We start from the raw sequence: 17,070 nt of genomic DNA, 5'->3' as shown, positions 1-17,070 counted from the left end.
TTACAAGCTAGTATGTAATGTTTCTTTGGGAACGGCAGGCCTGGTAATTCTGTGAGTGTTCAGTGGATCAGGGACTGGACACTGCAGGGAATGCTCTAAGGACTTGAGGGTTGATGCATATCCATCACTACTTGTGCAGAGAGAACAAGGGCTGGAAGGCAGTGCTTGTGTTGTCAAAGGCTTTTGGTTTCAGGAGCTGATCCACAGCAGGCGCAGACATGACTTCTTCACACTAAGGGCAGGTGGTGGTGAGGTGCCTCATCACCCTGGGTACCCCTGGGGAGCATCACAGTTGCATTAGCACTTTTAAAAATCATTTAATTGGTATAATTTAACTAAGTCCAGTTGTTTGCCACCAGCTGTGAGGCTACTGTGAACAGGAAAATTGGGATCTTCCAAATTTCATGTAGCGTTTTCCTGTCAGTTGTTTAAAGTTTAACACAAAATTAGAAAATTTTGTAGACTCATCAAAAATCTAAACTGTAATTAACCAATTGTCTTCCAAAAGGGCAACTGGGGAAAATAACTGTCTTTCTGCGGAGTTCTTGAGATTGTAATTTTATGGCTTTTCTTTGGTGAAGTATTATAGATGTATTTTGCTTTTGACCTTTTAATTTGCACAATTGCAATGCATCTATGCAGCTATCAAGTTAAGCACTCAATAAATCACAACATATTTTTTTCATTTTCAGTAGTGGCAGGGAAATAAGCCAAACGGAAGTTGAAGACATACCTGTGTGCATTCATGTAAAACAGAAGCAGCAAGTGTAGAACATACTGCTAGTGGTGACATGCTGATAGACAGTTCATAGACCCCATTCCAGACAGCACTTGGCCATGCACTTATGTCCCATGGATTGCAATGGGACTCAAGCATGTGCTTAGCATTTGTTTAAGTGCTGTTCTGAAGATGGATGAACTCCTTGGGGTCGTAACATACATCTTCTTCTAATCATTCTTAAGTGGACAAGTGAGTACTAATAATACATATTGATATTTTGGCAATCTACTCAGTTTCATTTTTCAGTTTTATACTCCCTTGGTTCCTAACCATAAATGGTTAGTCTTAAAATATTGTTTCTGTAATATACCAATATAATCTACGTAGACCAGTATTTAGATACGTTATGTCCCCTGAGAAATGCTTAAAAGAATGAAGCTCTAATGTACAAGGTACTGAGCATTTCTTGTATATGAGGTGAGAAACAAGCTTCCGGTCCATAAAGTAGGGCTTGTAGCAATCTGCATGGAACTGGGAGTGAAGAGTTTGGAGCCAGCATCAGGAAGCCAGTCTGTGTGTACAAGGCTGGAAATGTTGCTGCAGTTACAGCATTGTGTAAAAGTTGCACTCACCACAGGTGCACCCTTGTGGTTGGGTGATGTGTAACAGCTCATGATGTAGCACCCCTTGTTGTCAGCTGCTACGGCCTTGGGGTAGCCTCTTTTCTCATGAATTAGCCTTCCTGTCAGGTCTCTTTAGAGTCTCTCTTCTGCCAGGGCTTCTGTGTGCTACATGGACAGCGCCCTACACAGTACTGGTCATCGATCTGTCATCCTCCTCCTATCCCAGACTCCTCTTCCACTCTACTTTTCTATCAGACTAGCAGCCCTAGGGCTTTTCCCTGGACTTTGTTAACCCAACTCAAAAGCAAACCACAAATTTCAGGGAAAGCAGCGTCAGGCCTTTTTCCTGCCTTGTATTTTTAAACCATCCTGTGTCCACACCCCGTCCCTCCCCAAGCTCTCCATTCTTCTGCAGAGTGCTGACTTTCAGGGCCTGCCCTCCTTAAGTCTTGCCCTGTTTGGATCCTCAACTCCAGTCCCTCCCAAGGCTTTCTGCTTGTGGGGTGGCCTTCTCTCAGGCCCACTTCAAGATTCCTCTTAAACCCTGCTCCCTCTTCCATCCAACTTCCTCCTGAACTTCCTGCATGATCTACTATCCAGACTACAGGTTTCTTCCCCTTTCTCTTTCTCCCTAAAGCCCTTTTCTACTCTGGGTTTCCTCCCTTTATAAAAAGCACCCACATTCTCCACCACCTGAGACTCATTTTTAACTGGTCCTGGCCTGCACTCCATGTGCCATCACCTGGGTGTATTGATCTCTCAGGCCCAGATTAACCATTTCATTACCTTGTGTAGTAAACACCACATCACACACCACTGCTCTCTTCAAAAAGAGCAGTTTAGTTTTAGGATCATGGAGTCTTCTCATCTTATTGCCCTGTACATGGTACATGAAACATGGTGGCAATGGTCAGTCTAGAAAGAGACAATAAGGAAGAGTGTGTGATTAACAGGCCTACAAAGCAGCACCTAGAAAGAGAGGAAACATGCAGCATGCAGATATTCAGAAGAGCAAAAAGGATGGCAGGCATTCAACTGCCATACTTGCAGCTACACCAATAGATTGCTTCCATTCCAGGCAGGTTGACTAGAACACAGAGGCTGTGTCTACACTAGAAACACTACAGCTTTGTGAACAGGAAGTTTCGCAAGGGAGTTTGGAAGGGGAGTGGAAGGGGACAAGGGCCCCTTGCTGTCTTGTAAAACTATAAACTAAACTACATTCAAAAACTTCTTGATTTAAACAAAACCCTTTCATTAACTAGGAGAGAGTGGGGGCTATCCAGTGTATTGTGCTGAGTGCAGCATATATGATTAACTGCCCTGTGGGCAGGTGGCGTAAGTGTGCATTTGTTGCAAGGAGCTCCTGGCCCTCAGAGACCGAGTGGAACTGGAGGAGCTAAGGGAGGCAGAGAGGTATGTTGATGAGGCATTCCAGGACACTGCAGAATTGTCCCACCTCCAGTCAGACATCCCCTGTGCTGTTGAGGATGAAAGGCCCAGGGAAGCAGAGCAGTCAATGGGAGTGGAGGGAAATCTTCCCATAGTTGGGACCCTCCTTCCAGATGGTGTTAGGGTATCCTCTTGCACTGAGGTTTCCTCTCTGGGAGAGGGAACTCCAGTCACTAGGAAAAGGCAGGTGTTAGTAATGGGAGATTGGATCATTAGAAACATAGATAACTGGATTTGTGATGACCGGGAGAACTGTATGGCGACTTGCCTGCCTGGTGGGAAGGTTGCAGATCTCTCGAGGCATCTGGATAGACTTATGTGTAGTGCTGGAGAGGAGCCAGTGGTCGTGGTACATGTAGGTACCAAAGACATAGGGAAGGGTAGGAGAGACATCCTGGAGGCCAAATTTAGGCTGCTAGGGAAGAGACTGAAATCCAGGACCTCTATGGTGGCATTCTCAGAAATGCTCCCAGTTCCACATGCAGGGCCAGGTAGGCAGGCAGAGCTTCACAGTCTCAATGAGTGGATGAGACGATGGTGTAGAGAGGAGGCGTTTAGATTCATTAGGAATTAGGGAAACTTTTGGGATGGGGGGAGCCTATACAGGAAGGATAGGCTCCACCTAAACCAAAGTGGAACCAGACTGCTGGCACTTAACATTAAAAAGGTTGCAGAGTAGTTTTTAAACCAGGAGATGGAGGAAAGCTGACTGCTGCAGAGGAGCATGTGGATCAGACAGAGACTTCTCTTAGAGGAGAGACTATTGATAGATATTCTCTAGGTTATAGTTAGGAGCAGAGGATGGAAGAGGATAATGCAAGGGCCAGATCAGATGAGAAACATTCACATAAAGAATCAGACATATCAGAAAAGGGCAGACAAATAAACAGTGACAAGTTTTTAAAGTGCTTGTACACAAATGCCAGAAGTCTAAAAAATAAGATGGGTGAACTAGAGTGCCTCATGATAAAGGAGGATATTGATATAATAGGCATCACAGAAACCTGGTGGACAGAGGACAATCAATGGGACACAATCATTCCAGGTTACAAAATATATTGGAAGGACAGAACAGGTCATGTGGAGAGTGGCACTATATGTGAAAGAAAATGTAGAACCAAATGAAGTAAAAATCTTAAGTGAATCCACATGTTCCATAGAATCTCTATGGATAGTAATGTCATGCTCTAATAAGACTATAACATTAGGGATCTATTATCGACCACCTGACCAGGACAGTGATAGTGACGATGGAATGCTAAGGGGAATTAGAGAGGCTATCAAAATTAAGAAGTCAATAATAGTGAGGTATTTCAATTATCCTCATATTGACTAGGAACATGTCACTTCAGGACGAAATGCAGAGACAAAATGCCTTGATACTTTAAATGACTGCTTCTTGGAGCAGCTGGTACGGGAATCCACAAGGGAAGAGGCAACTCTAGATTTAGTCCTGAGTGGAGCTCAGGAGCTGGTCCAAGAGGTAACTATAACAGGACCGCTTGGAAAGAGTGACCATAATATAATAACATTTAACATCCCTATGGTGGGAAGAACATCTCAATAGCCCAACACTGTGGCATTTAGTTTCAAAAAGGGGAACTATGCAAAAATGAGAGGGTTACTTAAACAGAAATTAAAAGGTACAGTGACTAAAGTGAAATCTCTGCAAGCTGCATGGGCACTTTTTAAAGACACCATAATAGAGGCTCAACTTAAATGTATACCCCCAATTAAGAAACACAGTAAAAGAATGAAAAAAGAGTCATTGTGGTTTAACAACCATGTAAAAGAAGCAGTGAGAGATAAAAAGACTTCCTTTAAAAAGTGGAAGTCAAATTCTAGGGAGGTAAATAGAAAGGAGCACAAACACTGCCAAATTAAGTGTAAAAATGTAATAAGAAAAGCCAAAGAGAAGTTTGAAGAACGGCTAGCCAAAAACTCCAAAGGTAATAACAAAATGTTTTTTAAGTACATCAGAAGCAGGAAGCCTGCTAAAAAACCATTGGGGCCCCTCAACGATCGAGATACAAAAGGAGCGCTTAAAGACGACAAAGCCATTGCGGAGAAACAAAATTAATTCTTTGCTTCAGCCTTCATGGCTGAGGATGTTAGGGAGATTCCCAAACCTGAGCCAGCTTTTATAGGTGACAAATCTGAGGAACTGTCACAGATTGAAGTGTCACTAGAGGAGGTTTTGGAATTAATTGATAAACTTAACATTAACATGTCATCGGGACCGGAGGGCATTCACCCAAGAGTTCTGAAAGAACTCAAATGTGAAGTTGCGAAACTATTAACTAGGGTTTGTAACCTGTCCTTTAAATCGGCCTCTGTACCCAATGACTGGAAGATAGCTAAGGTAACACCAATATTTAAAAAGGGCTCTAGAGGTGATCCTGGCAATTATAGTACCGGGCAAATTAGTCGAAACAATAGTAAAGAATAAAATTGTCAGACATATAGAAGAACATAAATTGTTGGGCAAAAGTCAACATGGTTTCTGTAAAGGGAAATTGTGTCTTACTAATCTATTAGAATTCTTTGAAGGGGTCAACAAACATGTGGACAAGGGGGATCCAGTGGACATAGTGTACTTAGATTTCCAGAAAGCCTTTGACAAGGTCCCTCACCAAAGGCTCTTATGTAAATTAAGTTGTCATGGGATAAGAGGGAAGGTCCTTTCATGGATTGAGAACTGGTTAAAAGACAGGAAACAAAGGGTAGGAATTAATGGTAAACTTTCAGAATGGAGAGGTGTAACTAGTGGTGTTCCCCAAGGGTCAGTCCTAGGACCAATCCTATTCAACTTATTCATAAATGATCTGGAGAAAGTGGTAAAAAGTGAGGTGGCAAAGTTTGCAGATGATACTAAACTGCTCAAGATAGTTAAGACCAAAGCAGACTGTGAAGAACTTCAAAAAGAGCTCACAAAACTAAGTGATTGGGCAACAAAATGGCAAATGAAATTTAATGTGGATAAATGTAAAGTAATGCACATTGGAAAGAATAACCCCAACTATACATACAATATGATGGGGGCTAATTTAGCTACAACGAGTCAGGAAAAAGATCTTGGAGTCATTGTGGATAGTTCTCTGAAGATGTCCACGCAGTGTGCAGAGGCGATCAAAAAAGCAAACAGGATGTTAGGAATCATTAAAAAGGGGATAGAGAATAAGACTGAGAATATATTATTGCCCTTATAGAAATCTCTGGTATGTCCACATCTTGAATACTGCATACAGATGTGGTCTCCTCATCTCAAAAAAGATATACTGGCTCTAGAAAAGGTTCAGAGAAGGGCAACTAAAATGATTAGGGGCAGGGCCGGCTCCAGGGGTTTTGCCGCTCCAAGCAGCAAAAAAAAAAAAAAAAAAAAGCTGTGATCACGATTGCGATCTGCGGCAATTCAGCGGGAGGTCCTTCGCTCCGACTGGGAGTGAGGGACCCTCCGCTGAATTGATGCCAAATAGCTGGACCTGCCGCCCCTTTCCAGAGTGGCCGCCCCAAGCACCTGCTTGCTAAGCTGGTGCCTGGAGCTGGCCCTGATTAGGGGTTTGGAACGGGTCCCATATAAGAAGAGACTAAAGAGGCTAGGACTTTTCAGCTTGGAAAAGAGGAGACTAAGGGGGGATATTATAGAGGTATATAAAATCATGAGTGATGTGGAGAAAGTAGATAAGGAAAAGTTATTTGCTTATTCCCATAATACAAGAACTAGGGGTCACCAAATGAAATTAATAGGCAGCAGGTTTAAAACAAATAAAAGAAAGTTCTTCTTCACGCAGTGCACAGTCAACTTGTGAAACTCCTTACCTGAGGAGGTTGTGAAGGCTAGGACTATAACAGTGTTTAAAAGAGAACTAGATAAATTCATGGAGGTTAAGTCCATTAATGGCTATTAACCAGGATGGGTAAGGAATGGTGTCCCTAGACTCTGTTTGTCAGAGGGTGGAGATGGATGGCAGAAGAGAGATCACTTGATCATTACCTGTTAGGTTCACTCCCTCTTGGGCACCTGGCATTGGCCACTGTAGGTAGACAGGATACTGGGCTGGATGGACCTTTGGTCTGATCCAGTACAGCTGTCTTATGTTCTTATGTAGCTACACCGCTGTAGTATTGTCATGTCAACACTCACTACAGCAACAGAAGGGGTTCTTCCATTGCTGTAGTAAACCCACCTCTCTGAGTGGCAGTAGCTAGGTCAATGGAAGAATGGTTCTGTCAATATAGCAGTGTCTACAATGGGGCTTAGGTAGGGTTAACTATATTGCACAGGGTATGAAATTGTTCGCAGCTCTGAGCAATGTAGCTAAGCTGACCTAACCTGATAAACAGCACTATTAGCCTGGAGAAAGGTGACCACAGGTGGCTATGTACAATTAAACCATTTGGAAGCCAGTGGGAAAATACAGATGGTTGATTAGAAACCCACAAAACAAGTGATAAGCTTGGAACTTATAGTAGTTGACACACAGCTGCACCACCCACTGCTGGACAGCTGGGCAGTGTAAGCCATGGATTTGATCTTAGTACAACACCAGAATATCCTTAATGTGAGAGAGGAGGGATACCAGTCACCATGCACCCTGTCCAGCATTCTAACAGAACGTAAGGATGTAATGCAAGGAGATGGACACTGAGAGGGCAAGTGGAAGTTAAAAATACATCCCCACATGAAGCGCAGGAAACTACCAAAATGCAGAGTTTCATTACCTCTGGCAAAGCCACAGAAGAAGGATCTGACAAATCTGCAAAGAACAAGCATATTACACCCACAGAAACTAACACAAAGTGGATAAGCTGTCTAGTCATGGTGAGAAAACCAACAGGTAAACTGAGGATCTGCATGGACTCCAAACCATTGAAAACAAGCCACTAGCCATTCCCAATGACCGAGGACATACTACATGATGTATACAGGGCAAATGTATTCACTGCTTGTGATGTCAAGAATGGGTTCTGGTGTACTGAGCTAGACGAGCCATCCAGCCAACAGGCAACCTGTCAGACTTTTTGGCAGGTGGTGTGGGTACAAAAGCTTATGGGCATCAGCTTGGCCCCAGAAGTGTTCCACTGTCAATTGAACTGAGCACCTCAAGAGGATAGTTGACAACATTCTTATTGCAAAGGAAGGCAATATCAAGGAAGAAGGAATTCAAATCCTCAATACTAAGCTATGGCAACTTCTAAACAGGTGCCAGGAGACTAATATTAGGCTGAATACAGACAAGCTGAAAATGAGAAGAATTGAGGTTCTTTACTCCAGGAATTTGACTTTTGAAGGATTTGGTGGCACACAGAGAGACGTTTTGAGTGCCATTAAGGAAATGCTCGGACCAAAGGGAGTCCAGCAATTTACATGGATGGCCAATGATTTTTCCAGATTCTGTTCCACCTGTTAGAAGCCTGTGAGCCTCTGAGACTGTTAACATATAATGATGCACCCTGGGAATGATCAGAGACCCAAAATCAGGCAGTGATGCTGGCAAACCAAGGGCCAGTTCTTGCCAAGACTTTAGGCTTCAGCTGAACACTGAGAAATTCCTTACTGGAAACCAGACCAGCTCATCTGTATGTTACTATGGTTAAGATGGATATTAGACTTATAACACGTGTTTAAACTTTATGAAATGCTTGTAAGTTGCTGCATGTATTAATCCTTCTTATAATGTCTGTTTTCCACGCTGTAAGGAAATACTTAAGTATTTGCTATACAGTTTGTAGAGAGGTTAGCTGGGGGCTCGTCCCTCTCCGGGGTGGCAGGGAACCACACTGCCTCACTACACACTGTGGATGTCTTGGGAAATTAGTCCAACCATGAGAGTCCCCCTCAGCAGTCTGTTTGAAAGCAGAAATAAATACAGCAAGCCCAGGCCCTAGGTCAGGGTGGGAAACAATGAGTCAGGCGCTCAGGCCCTCAAGCAGGGGCTGAGCAGTAGCAGTACAAGAAGTAGCAATGAGCCCAGGCCTCCAAAGGTCCTGGGAGAGGGGGAGACTGCCACCTGTGAGTTGGGTGGCAGGGGGGATGCAGGCCCTCCCACTCCACTGCATCCCAGCCTGGGGCCCTAGCAGTGGAGTGGGGCAGGCCCGGCAACTCCTCTGCGTAGCTGGTGCAGGGCAGGGCAGGGCAGGCCAGTCCATGGGTGCACCGTGAGCCGTGGGGGGTTCCCAGTTACGGGCTGGGCCAGAGGTGTCTGGCCTCCCGGCGCTGTCTCTCAAGTGAGTTCTGAGGCTGAGCCTTTATACTTCCGGGGCACCGCCTGACCCTCTAAGGGGTGGGCTCAGAGCTCTCTAGCTCTGCCCACACCAGTGTCCGGAAGGGCTCGTCCCTCTCTGGGGCAGCGGGGAACCACACTGCCTCACTACAAGTTGTAAAATGTTTGTTTTGAAATATCTAACTCACCAAACAAAGGAAAAAAATGTTACCTAGTGCAAAATGCTAAATCCCTATGAAAGTTTTTACCTCTTGCACATCAGAAGGGGCTATCCAAAACTGAATGGGCCAGTGTGAGATATCAGAGTACAAAGACTTTGCTAATTGCCCCTGCACACCCATGAAAAGGCTACATGCAAAAGGGCTCATCCGATCAGCTTGAATTCTGGAAGAAGGAAATACGTTTGCTTGCTTTAACCTTGTAAAAACCCTCTCATTTCTTTTCTTAGTTAATAAGTCTTTAGTTAATTACTAGGATTGGCGTTTGTCTTTGGTGAAAGATCTAAGGTACTAATTGACTTGGGGTAAGTGACACAAAGAAGAGGTGGGGGCCTGGTTTTAAGACCAACACATTTGAAGGCATATGAAACCTAACAGGCCACAAGGGGCTGGAGGAAATGATCACAGCTCCCTAGTGGGTTATGTACTAGTAACCGGTGGCCCGAGCAAGTAAACAGAAAAGTCAGGCCATACGCATTTCAAATTTGGCACTCTCATTCAATGCAGACTGTCAGTGGCGCAAGAACATTTTTAGTAGTGGGGTTGCTGAAAGCCCAGCCCCTTTACCCATCTGCCCCCTGCCCCTGAGGCTGGGAGCAGGCTGTGTCTCCAGGATAGGGGGACCTGGACAGAGGTAAGAGGGCCAAGGCCACAGTGGGGGGCAGGCGTGGGGCCAGGGTAGGAGGCTGGTAGCAGGGCCTCAGGTGTGGGGCCAAGATCAGAGCGCCGGCCGTGGAGCTGGGCATGGGGACAGTGGCCAGGGACCAGGGCCAGCGGCTGGGGCCCCAGGAGCAGAGCCCCAGCACAGGAACAGGAGTGGGGTGGGCCCTGGAACCAGAGGCCTGGGACAAGGGTGAGATGAGGGGTTGGGGAGCAGAGTGTGGGTGGAGAGCATAGGTGCGGGAAACACTCCCAGGTTTTATGCACAGAGCCCCACAGCACCCCGCAGTACCCCTCACTTCCCACACCTGTGCATACTGTTGACATTGATGTCCCAGTATTTCTGTACCTCAAGTGTAAAACGGGGAGATCGTCATGTCACTGTGGTGTTGTGGCCTCATTACCATTTGGGACGCACTCAGCTGCTACTGTGATGAGTGCCACAGAAAAGCTCATAAGGAAGTTAATAATTCTGTCTTCAGTGCTGTGTTTGAATGGTGCGCAGTAAATAAAGGTGGGGGCCACATATTTAATGCAGAAACATCATAGCTGCTCGTTTACTTAGTGCTGTCCATCCTGTGCACTGAATGAGGCAGCAGACCTGTGGAAAAATGTTATTGGGTAGTTAGAAACTGTAGCATGAAGAACAGACATCTTAATTTGGGACTTTCCTAACTCTTGCATGCTTGACTTTACAATCTTCATGTTCCTTTAACATAGCTTTGTGTGTGCAAACATAGCTAGGTTTTCTTTAAAAAAAAAAAAATTAAAAAAACCCAAACCAAACCCCCAGCAATTCCACCCTGTGGAACCGTACTGACTCCCATCTGGTTCATCAACTGCACTACAACTCCAAGGAGGCATCACAGCAGGCTTTTGGAATAAGAGTTTTTCAGCTGGAAACCAAAATATTTTAGGTTTGGGGCTAGGACATAAAGTCAACATTTTCTGCACAAAGCAGGCATTTTTTGTAAAATCTTTTTGTCAATGTCACAGCCCCAGTCAACATCCCTCTGGGGTTAGACTACTTGATACCCCTTGGAAGTGGCCTCAGCCCGATGGCCACCGCTGAACCCCAACAAGCAAGCTCACCTTCTCCTCAGCTCCACCCTCCCACTGGGGACTCTGGTTTACAATTTAACTCTTCTTGGAACCCTTGAGGATGCCAATAAGACACTTTGCAGAGGGATTTCTAAACCAGTCCAGTATTGCCAATCCCCAGGGCTAAAAAATCACGTCGGTCCCACACGCCAAAGAGTTTTAAGGCGGGGGGGGGGCGGCGGATTATTTTGTATTTATTTTAATCCATGTTTTGATATTTGACCTTTCATTGCTCATCCCGTGTGTGTGTGTGTGTGAGAGAGAGAGAATTAGTATTGCCAACACTCCCATATTTATTAAAGTGATTTTCACCCCTGCTGCAGGAACTCTCCTGCCTGTCCCCCAACCCCCATGAGAACTGCTCACCGCCAGGCTTCCTTCTGCACTCTCTGCAGCTCCTGAGGCTCTTCACTCCTCTCTCCCTGGGAAGGGGGTTTCCAGCAGGTCCTCCTTCTCCCCCTTGTAGGCTAGGGGCTGGTATGGGGTGTGGGGGGCTTTAATCCCCTGCTGCCCTTCCCCGGCCAGGTGTTGCAGGGGGAGGGGAGGAGCAGAGGGGTCATCCCCATTGCTCACAGAGGGAGGGGGAGCTACCCCAAGCTGCAGGGCTCTTTCTGCTCCCTCCCCATCTCCCCCTCTGAGAATGGAATCAGCTCCTGAGGAGAGGGGCAAGTGAGCTCTGCCTGATTCAGGCAGTAGCTCTGCTTTGCTACTGTTCCCTAGTGGGGAAAGCAGCCTGGCTGTTTTCCCCCTAGGCAGAGCTGACATTCACCAGAAAGCTGGAGTGTTTTATGTTGTCACTAGACTGTCTGCAACCCCAGCCCAACTGTTGTGAGTCAGGGAGATATCGGGAAAGTTGGCAGCGCTGCAATCACACTTACTTTTCAACAGCACAAGGAAGGTACACATCCATGCAAAATACAGAACACTTGTATGTCATTTCTGCCTCAGTTTCCTCATCAGTCTGGATTTTCGGGGCTCCAAGTCCTTTTTCCTGCATGTCACTCCACCAGCACAGGCTGCTCTTTCTCTTCTGCTTGGTGAGAGCGAGCAGGTGGTGCTCCAAGCAGTCCTGATCTTTTGATAACTTCCAGTCCCCTCTACTGTGGGAAACCTTGTGGTCAGCCTCCAGTCACTCCCTCAGGAGATCAAGATCCCACATCATGTGGTTTGTGGACCTGCAGTCCTGACTTGAATAACTGGCTCTAAGTAGGCTATTGCCCTGCCTCCCCTGGTGTTCTGATGTAGATTGTCACTAAGGTTCATCAGATTCAGAGGCACACACCCAAGCACTACCCCCCATTCTTATCATGATTAGTATGGTGAAAGAATTACAGCACAACATCCACAAAACAATAACAAAGTTACCTTGCCTCCAGATTGAGCAAACAACGTCCGAGTCCCTGAGCAATCTGAGAAAACAAAATATCTGGAGCCTCCTTTCTTTTAGAGAGAGGTAACACAATTCCAACAACCTTCTCCTCAAGATTTAAACAAAGTCTTCAGCTTCCATTTCCTTCAGGGAAGAGATATGGGAAAAGTTCCACACAATATTTAATGAAGTCTCCAGTTCCTTCTTCTTTCACAGAAAAGATATGAGGAAATTCCAAACAGACCTTAAACAAATTAATGAGCATCTTAGAAAAAGCCCCTCTGTAGCCCATTGGTTTTGTACTCTTAGCTAGCCAACATCAGATCCCAAAAGCTAACTTCTTCCATGTACCTGCTCCAGCCTGGCTCCCTGGGTCGGGAGGCCAATCAGTTCCAGCTGTTTTCTGACTCCCTGCATCAAACCTTATCCTGGAGTTTCCTGATGCAGCTTCTTCTGACCTTCCTGAGCCCCAGGGGGCTAGCAAAGTATACTTCTTACACAAGAATAATTATTATTTGCCTAGCAGAGACCTCCATTTTGTTAGAAATACATTAAAAAGTAAATACCCCATTGTGAAAGAATGATATATATACATATATATACACATTTAAATTTCTTCAAAATATAACAAAATTCTAGAGTTTTGGTTAAATTGGACAAGTCCTTGCAGCAACAGTAAGAAGTGCAGCAGCTTAAGTAGCTCAGCTAGCATAGTCCACACCTCAAATGGATGCTGAAAATTGGAATATGTTCAGAAAAGAACTACAAGAAAATATTTTGAGGTCTGGAGGACATACCACATTGTGAGAGATTTAAGGTCCACCTGGTTAGTTTATCCAAGATAAGGTTTAGAATTGACTTGATCACAGTCTACATCTACCTACATGGGTAAGATTCTCTATCACGACATCTTTAAATCAAGACTGGTGGTTTTTCTGAATGATATGCTATACATAGCTCGGACAGAAGTTATGGGCTTGATGAATTTAATGGGAGAGGTTCTTTGGCCTGTGTTATGCAGGAGTCGAACTAGATCAGTGTTTCCCATGTGGTGGGTCATGGAAGGTTACAGATTGGTTATCACGCCCAGGGCCAGAACTGGCCTAGACAAACTTATACCTCTCCCAGCCCAGCAGGTGTGGAGAGGAAGCCCTGAGGACAGTGCAGGCTTGGAGAGAGGCCTGCCCCTTGCTCACCCCACAGCAGCTGGGGCAGGCTCTCTCTCCAAATTCTGTCCCTGGTGGCTTCCCTCCACACCAAGCTGGGATTAGAGTTGTGGAGCCAGGCAGAGGGTGCACATATGTAATAATGGATTACCAAAAATAAATAAATAAATAAATAAATAAATAAATTTAAAAAAAAAAAGAAAATAAAATGCAGTTGGTGGGTCGCCTGGTTCAATGTTTGGGAACCACTGAGCTGGATGATCATAATGGCCCCTGGTGGCCTTAAAACTGATAAATCTCTTGTCCAGTCCCATGCCTTGTCAGATCTCTCAGCGATAAAATAAAACACCACTAGATTATTCTATCTCTGTTCTGAGATTATTTATGTGATTGGTGAAAATATAAAATTAAGGTCCCAATCTGACAAAAACGTAAGCACATATACTACTTTATTCATGTGAATTCAATGGGCCTTCTCATGTGAATAAAGTTATGCACATTCACTTTTCCCTAGCTGCACTCTGTTCATTAGTCATGGCTACGGGGCTCTATGGCAGTGGAGAAGGATCCACAAGGAGCTGAATACACCAGATTTAGGGCAGCTTTGTGTTGGAGGATCAGTGAAAATATACAGCAGAGGTAGCCTCTGACAAATAGTGTCTTATCTTTCCAGGAGTATAAGAATGATAATTATATTTTATGACTAACAAAAAATATTCTATGGATTGCATTCTAATTAGTTATGCAAGATACCGTTAAGCAATAATACATCTAATAATTTCAACATATGATAAAGCCAGTGGGTGTTGCAAATGCTTTATATTCCAGCACCTTTGCAAGACACCACACCAAACATCTAGCAAGTTTCAAACTTTCTCTCTACAGCCAGGTAAGCATTTCTTCTATGTACATTTACAGTCTTAGTTACTGTTATGATTTGTGAAGGGAATATTTGTAAATCCTTTTGCTATACCCAGTCCATTTTAGGATTGCACAGATTAGTCCAGCTGTCCAGAATGTTACATCCCCAGTGGAGCGTGTGCCAATGGTGCAAGGCTGGGGCTCAGGAGTCTATTCCTGACTCTGCCATTATATTCCGGTGTGACTGTGGACAAGGCACTTTGGCATCAATTTTAGACATGAGTGCTTAAAGGTAATCATTTAAACCCAGATTTAGGTACCTAAATAAACAGCTTGATTTTCAGAAGCACTGAGGCCCACACATCCTGTCGGTTTAAGGTAAGTTATGATGCATTTATATCAGTGTAAGAGCAAAATTTGGCTTGCAGAGTTTACAGAAAATGTTGCAGGTGTCACCACTTTCCAAAGCATATCATATTACTACAGATAATCATCAGCTCTTGTGAAATGTGTAATTTGCCAGCTGTTGATGATTAGAAAAGAAATTTTCAGCAATATTCTTACCTTTTCCATAACTAAGCATTTTGTACTAACAATAACACACAAAGTTCTCTTCTCAACCTCAGACGTCAGTAAATCTGTGCATATTTTTGAAAACAGTCTGAGATGGAAACAAAATATGTAAGTAAGAAAATCATATTATCATAGAAATGAAGGACTGGAAGGGACCTAAACAGGTCATCCAGTCCAGTCTCCTGCACCGAGGAAGGACTAAGTATTTTCTAGATCATCCCTGACAGGTTTTTGTCTAACCTGTTCTTAAAAACTTCCAGTGATGGGGTGTCAGTTTATGATCTGTTCCACCTTGCATTTTGCTGTGATCCTGGGAGAACCTTTCCTAGCAGGGCCGGCTTTAGGCCTATTCCACCAATTCCCCTGAATCAGGCCCCACGCCCAGTGAGAATCCCTTCCCTGGCTAGAGGCGCCTTTTTAATTTTTACTCACCTGGCGGCGCTCTGGATCTTCAGTGGCACTTTGGTGGCGTGTCCTTTGCTCGTTCTGGGTCTTCCACAGCGGGTCCTTCAGTGCCGCCGAGGACCTGGAGCGAGTGAAGGACCCGTCGCCGAAGTGCTGCCGAAGACTGGGAGCACTGTCCAGTGAGTACAAGCCCCACATGTTTTTTTACATGTGTTTTTTTTTTTTAGTCATCCCTGCCGGATGCCCGTAGAAACTGTTCGAATTGGGCCCCGCACTTCCTAAAGCCGGCCCTGTTTCCTAGACCTGGAGAAAAGCTGTATGTGGCTCGAAAGCCTGTCTCTCTCAACAGAATTTGGTCCAATAATAGAGGATACCTCACCCATCTTGTCTTCCTTGCAATTAGGAAGTTTTTCCTAATGTTAAATCTAAATATCCCTTGGTGCAATTTAAGTCCCTTACTTCTTGTCCTGTCCTTAGTGGCTAAGGAGAACAATTTATCATTCTCCTCATTATAGCAATCTTTTACGTACTTGAAGGCTGTGATCATATCCCCCCTCAGTCTTCTCTTCTCCAGACTAAACTAACCCAACTTTTTCAATCTTTCCTAATAGATCATGTTTTCTAGACTTTTAATCATTTTTTTGCTCTTCTCTGGACTTTCTCCAATTTGTCCATATTTAGTGGTGCCCAGAAATGGACACAATACTCCAGTTGGGGCCTTATCAGTGCTAAGTAGAGTGGAAAAAATATTTCTCTTTTCTTGCTTACAAAATAAAAGGTGACGTTGTATAACACAATTTCAGAGGAATAGTGGATTAGAATTTGGAATTAGATCATCCACATGCATAGTAAAGAATCTCTTCTCAGATGAGGGGGACTCACATTCACGTCCCTGCTCCAACGGCAATTTAATTTACATAAAGTGGAAAAGCTTCAGTGGGAGAGACTCTAGGCCACCTGATAGCCTAGGCCTCATGGTATTTTCCTGAGCAGTGAGAGTTTCAAATTCAACTCACTGTTCCAAATCAGGCAGAGGGGGGAATTGAACATCCCAGCTGAACACCCTCACCTTTGGGCAGAAGTTGTACAGGACATTGCCACCACCTATACATTGGGCTGTAGATAAAGGGGGGCAAACAGCCCACCTCCAGCCAATGCCGGCTTTAGCAAGTGTGGGACCTGATTTGTACTCACCCGGCAGTGTCCTGGGTCTTCGGCGACACTTCGGCAGCAGGTCCTTCACTTGTTCCAGGTCTTTGGCGGCACTCAAGGACCCACCGCCGAAGACTCGGAGCAAGTGAAGGGCCCACTGCCGAAATGCCGCTAAAGACCCGGAGCGCCACCATGTGAGTAAAAATTAAAAAGGCACCAGCATGGGGCCCTCTTAGGTACAGGCACGGGGCCCAATTCCAGGGAATTGGGTGAATCGGCCTAAAGCCAGCCCTGACTCCAGCCACTTAACAAATCTATCCTGAAAATGTATTTTTGGCCCAAACCCTTTTGTAAATTTGTGTCAAATTGGTGAATAGTTTCAGGTCTACCAAGATTATATTTTTTATCAGATAAACTATTTGTCAGAAAAACTTTGCCCGGGTCTTTTTATCTATTTGTGAAAGTCTTGGAATACTTCCCTGGGAAGAAATCAAGGGTATCCCTTTTCAGAGTTAATGGAGACAGATTAGAGTATAATGTTCCTA

The sequence above is a fragment of the Mauremys mutica genome, chromosome 2 (genome assembly GCF_020497125.1).
Source record: "Mauremys mutica isolate MM-2020 ecotype Southern chromosome 2, ASM2049712v1, whole genome shotgun sequence".
In the NCBI taxonomy this organism is placed as follows: Eukaryota; Metazoa; Chordata; order Testudines; family Geoemydidae; genus Mauremys; species Mauremys mutica.
The sequence above is the reverse complement of the archived record's forward strand: the minus strand, read 5'-3'. Positions refer to the sequence as shown.